We start from the raw sequence: 6,000 nt of genomic DNA, 5'->3' as shown, positions 1-6,000 counted from the left end.
TCTCCCTCCACCAAAGAGGGCGTGTCAGCTTGATTTAGGCGTTCCTCAAAGCTTCTTCCACCGCCCTATTACCTCCCAGTTGAGTCAACAAGGTCCACACCCACTGGATACAGGCTGGATGATTCCTCGCTTCCCCTCCTGAGGTGGCGAACGGTTTCCAGAAAGCACCTGGTGCCGACCAAAGTCCTTTATCCAATCTTCTCCCACACCCGGTGCTTTGCCTCTGTCACAGCAGAGGCTGCAGCTCTTCGGGCCGCGGTACCTGCAAATGCCTCCGGAGTCTCCAAGACAACATACCCGGAAGACTCCTTCAGTCGGACGGCTTCCCTGACCCGGTGTCCACCAGGGTGTTCGTGGGTTACCGCCCCTTGAGGCACCTAAAACCCTAAGACCACAGCTTGCCGCCGCAGCTTAGCATTGGAAGCTTTGACATTGTCCACACCAGGTTCAATGCCCCAATACAGGGATGCACGGAAAAGCTCCGCCGGAGGTGTGAGTTGAAAGTCCGTCGGACAGGGGCCTCTCCAGACGTTCCCGTTTACCCACTACCCGTTTGGGCTTACCAGGTCTGTCCGGAGTCTTCCCCACCCCTGACCCAACTCACCCACAGATGGTGATCAGTTGACCAGCTCTGCCCCTCTTTCACCCGAGTGTCCAAAACATACGGCCTCAGATCGATGAACCGATTATAAAATCGATCATGTGACTTTGGCCTAGGGTGCTCTGGTACAAGTACACTTATGAGCATCCCTATGTTCGAACATGGTGTTTGTGATGGAAATCCATGACTAGCAAAGAAGTTCCTCCCAATCACGCCTCTCCAAGATCTCCATCATTGCCCCGTGTGCATTTAAGTCCCCCAGCAGGAACTATGAGTCCCTACTGGTGCCCCCAACAGGACTCCTTCAAGGTCTCCAAGAAGGCCGAATACTCCGAACTTGTTTGGGCAATGCACAAACAAACAGTCAGAGTTTTCCCCCCCACACCAGCAGGCGTAGGGAGGCGACCCTCTGTCCACCGGGGTAAACTCAAACGCAGCGGCGCTCAGCGGGGGCTTTGAGTATCCCACACCTGCCCGGCGCCTCACACATGGGCAAACCGGAGTAGGAAAGAGTCCAACCCCTACAGGAGAAACGGTTCCAGAACCGAGACTGTGCGTAGAGGTAAGCCCACCAGATCTAACCGGTAGGCTCCACCTCCGCCAACGTTCCGGCTCCTTCCCCCCAAGAGAGGTGAACATTCCACGTCACCAGAGCCAGCCTCTGCCGCCCGGTTCTGGTCCGTCGAAGCCCCTGACCTTCGCTGCTACCCATAAGCAGCGCACCCGACCCCTTGGATCCTCCACAGGTGGTGGGCCCATGGGCTGGAGGGAGAGGTGCCACGTTGCTTGTTCGGGCTGTGCCCCGACCGTGCTCCGTGGCAAACCCGGCACCAGACGCTCGATCACGAGCCCACGTGGGCCTGGCTCAACGGGGGCCCCGGGCTTCCTCCGGGCGGGGTCTCTCTATCCCTTCCTTGCTCAACCATCAAAGTCTTTGAAGTCAAAGGAAACATGCTGGGGCAAAAAAGAACATAAGGTCTCCGGGAAACGACTCCCCGAGCTAGGTTAGGAACAAGCATTCTGGGACATGGATGCACACAAATGAAAGATAGAGGAGAAGAGAGAGCTCAGTGGTTGTCAAAGGAAGTCTGTAAATATGCCCCAGTCAAGTACAGTTGTGTTAGTGGTCAGTATTGTGTGATCGAACACATGAGTGCATGCAAAAGACAAACTTACTGTGAGCTGTGAGCTTGGTTTTGCTTCCAACTTTGGTAAGAATTGTTTAGAACCATGGGGTAGATACTGAGTGTGGAGAGGGTGAGGTGTGTCATCTACACATAGTTTATTTGGTTTAAAGTGATCGTTTGTTATTGTTATGACTTTTGTCTGCGTGGGTGGTTATGACGGGGGTGTAAATGCAAATTGTATGTTTGTGTGTTGTGTTAAATGAAATAAAGAATTGTTAATCACAAAAAAATAAGTGTTAGAACAGAAAAAATCTTTGGCACAGAACTTAAAAGAAGGTGAGTAGGTCGAAATTTGCAAAAGAACTCTGCACATGTCTAACTTGAAAGAAAAATTTAATAGCTGGCAAGTTTCTGAACTAGACATGCTCAGGAAATTGTATTAGATACTGGTAATGAATGCTAAAAGCTTAAGCTAAAATGAATTTAGAGATAGATATGTACCAAAATTGCGGGGTATTTTAAATCCATAGAGACATAGAAAACATCCTAATAAAGACACATAAACTCATAAAAATTCAATAGGCAAATACTTCATCATAATCAACTAAGTGTTAGATAACCCTGGTCAAATCTCTAAGACTGCAGACATTTAATTCGTTGACAAGGCAGTAAAAAAAAAAATAGCAGGTTACATTGTGGTGAGAATAGGTTGTGTCTAGAAACATAGATACAGTCAAAAAACATCAGGGCCTCTAAAGATGGGTCACTACCAAAATACAATGAAGGCTTTCCAGTCAGTTCTGTCAAGATTCTTTTTATTTACCTTTAATGTCTAATTTAATTCTACTGTGAATTATTAAATCACTTACTGTAGACGTTCCTTTCTCTAAGTAGACAAGCAATAGATTGGGATGAGGCAGCAAGAATCTCCTCCTCTCTTTTTTTCTTGCTGTTACCTCACATACCTTTCTCTCTCACCTTCTCAGACAATGAACTGTGACGGTAGGGAAGGTTTTATGCGGCCTGATGATCTTCGACTACTATAAAGCAGATCGAGTCAGGAGGCTGCAGCTGCAGCAGCAGCAACAGGGCACATCAGGCTCCCAGGTACAACATCCACCACTCTTGCCTGCCACACACACTGAAGCATTCACAAATTGGATGTACTATGAAAACTGTATGCAGCACCCATATATTAGGAGTTGCACACACGACTGCATTTACCTGCAAACTATTTAGTTTTTTGCCCTTTTTCCGAAAAAAGACAATATTCGACTAAGCTAGTTACATGGCTAAACAAAATGAATCTTCACTTATATGCCATGCACATGCAGCTGTGGAAAATATGATTTGTTTTCCACTGGTGTGGGGCTTGTTGACTATGCAAAAAGCCTCTTCTTGTATCCTTCCCTTGAGTTTGTGCATATCAACAACCTGTGTATTTCCGGTCTTTCACATTGTTTAAAATGTAGATGTGTTTCTCATTGATGTGGGCTTTTCTTTGGCCATGCTCTTTACCACCGCTTACTAACGTGGCGTTTGGTGTACATCAAACAACAAAGCAACGCCACAGAGGTGACCATAAACAGGCAAGAAGGCCGTAAACTGTCACAAACTGCGATATAAACCCTGATGAGATAACTGCATATCCAAGTCTTAATCGGAAAAATCTATTTTGGAAAAGGCCTAATCAGAATATCCAAAAAAAAATTGTTGTTACATGAACCATATTTGGGAATATAGCCATGTTGAAATAATAGGGATATTAGGTGCATGTAAACATACTCACTGAATCACACTTGCCTGCATGCACACACCATGCAAAGAAGATGCTTTTGTTCCACTAGTCATTTATGGTGGATTACAAAATTAGTATCTGCTTGCTAATTTAATCTTTTCAGTATTAAAGGCACACCCAGTATGGTTACCTGCTAAAGTAGTTTTATCAAAGGCAACTTGCAGCTGCAGCCAAAGATGAACTGGCATTTGGCTGCTGGACTGGTGGTATTTGCAACCCTTGCACATCTACTTTAGAGTGTGCATATGGTTTCTGCACATACAGGTGTTACACATACATGCATGACTGCAAGGAATGAAAATTGGCCCAAGTGTTCAAATCTGGGTGTGCACCGAACCTGCTGCCAAACTGGGCGCAATAATATTCTGCCCTGCTGCCTTCATGATGTCTTCAGCATGTTGCCACTACGTCTCTCCTCACAGTGCAAAGGGGGGCTTATTAAGCCATTGCTCCCTGATTCACTGCAGAGAGAAGATCTGCCATTGATGTTAAACAGTGTGGAGCCTCCCAGCATGCTTCAGCCCCAGCCCCACTCCATGCCAAGTCCCAGCCACAAGACCAGACCTAGTTCAACTCCCTCAACAATGGAGGCACACTGGAAGTTCAACGCTTCAGGAACTAAAACTAAGTTGCCACATCAACACTAAAAACTACATCCGAGACAAAAAACTAATTTACAAGCACATCTTGTGCTTGTGAGCTGTATTCAGTGGCTGGTTTAGTAGGACGAGAGCAGAAGGTTGATCACGCAGCTGGCAGCTGGACTGATCCCGGTACAGCGCTCCAGATGCACTTGGAATGAAGGTTCAAGGGTCTTTTATGGTCATGTGCACCCACAATAACAGAAGAATGGAAATCGTGGCCTCATGCCCCCAAACATGTTCATTAAATAAACTAAAACATAAATCACACAAGTAAAAGCAATGAATTTATAGACAAAGACAAAACTATTATTAAAATAGTGTAGTTAAGATATAGGGCTAAAATATTTAAAAAAAATGTAGTACAGAGTATTATTGAAGTATATATATAATTATATATATTATTATATCTATATAATCTACTAACCGTGCTAAGTGATGGTGTATAAAGACAAACGTGACATTTAAAGGTAAGTGAAATGAGTTTCAATTGGTGCAGTTCAGCAAATCACCAAAATCAGAAAAGAGGGTCAGCAGATCCAGCAGCTGAGAGTGGAGCAGGTGGACAAGGTGTTAGATGAATGTTATATGAGGGTAAATGCATCTAACTTGTATACAGGGTATAGTTGTTATAAATAGTCAACGATTTATCCTACGATTTATACCAACAGTCTTGCTTGCAGCTCTGGTTAATCCAATGCTGAGAATCCTTATACTGAGGGAGTACTGAGGGGGTGGTGGAAAATGAAAGAAAAAATGGCCTGTACCAAGAAAGTGACTGCGAGGCGAGCAAGCTATACCAATGAACTGCAGCATAACGCTTTGTTATAAACCGTGGGCGAGTATTCAGTTTTTGCAGGATCTCACAAACGCCAGAGAATATACAAATTTATCTGAAAAGAAGAAGGAGTAGTAGATTCGATTAGATTTACTTTTTATCCCACGACGGGAAATTCTGTTCGTTACACAGTAGCAGCATAGCAGCAACAGCAAAAAAACAAAAAAACAAAACAAACACACAAACAAGTAAGCACGAAAGAAATACAAGCAAGAAATACAGGCAAGAAATACAGGCAAGAAATAGACAATGAAATATGGTAGACTGAGTAAAGTAAAATGCCGTAGTAGTAAAGAGAAGAAGAGAATCAAATAATATTAAGGAAAGTGTTGAACATGTGAAGGAATGTCAAGACAGCATTGGAAGTAGTTGTGTTGACGCCTTCTTTGTTGAGTGATATAAATGCCTGCGACTCCCCACCAGTCCAGTCCAAAACTATATATTTATAGATATCCTATGACTTGTTAACTCAAAATCCTCCATAGACATGGACAGAAAATGTAATGTAACACAATTGGCTGTCAAGAAACCCCTCAATGATAAAGAGTTCTGAACAAAAAAAAAGTATAATGAGTTTGTTTAATTTACTAGAAATAATAGTTATACGAACGTATCAAGATTGTCGAACAGTATTCAAGTTTCCCAAAACCACTAAGCTGTGCTCACACACACGTGGATAACGCACAACACACATGAATCATCATTGGGAGGAAGATGGAACGTATTAAGTTGTCAAATTAAGTCCATTTGGGTGTCAGCAGACTACCACTGTTATCAGACACGTATAAAGTACTAGAGACCCAGACTTGAGTAAAAGTACATGTGCTCTGTCAACAAAAGTGACTTGAGTAGAGGTTGAAGTGTCTTATGTACCACACTTAAGTGGAAGTACTTAACATTTTTGTAGTTAAGTATTGCAAGTAGTTTATATAAAAGGTACTACTCAAGTACTGAAAGTAAAATTATGTAAGTATGGTGATGGAGCCTAGTATTAA

The 6,000-nt window shown here is 43.6% G+C and overlaps 1 protein-coding gene across 1 annotated transcript in view; it reads left to right on the top strand.

Annotated features, from left to right (window-relative positions):
- Positions 1-6,000, top strand: part of cacna1ba (calcium channel, voltage-dependent, N type, alpha 1B subunit, a) — a 262,364-nt gene that overhangs the window by 214,848 nt on the left and 41,516 nt on the right. The window lies entirely within an intron of this gene.

This window comes from Etheostoma spectabile, chromosome 5 (assembly GCF_008692095.1).
Source record: "Etheostoma spectabile isolate EspeVRDwgs_2016 chromosome 5, UIUC_Espe_1.0, whole genome shotgun sequence".
In the NCBI taxonomy this organism is placed as follows: Eukaryota; Metazoa; Chordata; class Actinopteri; order Perciformes; family Percidae; genus Etheostoma; species Etheostoma spectabile.
The sequence above is the reverse complement of the archived record's forward strand: the minus strand, read 5'-3'. Positions and strand labels throughout refer to the sequence as shown.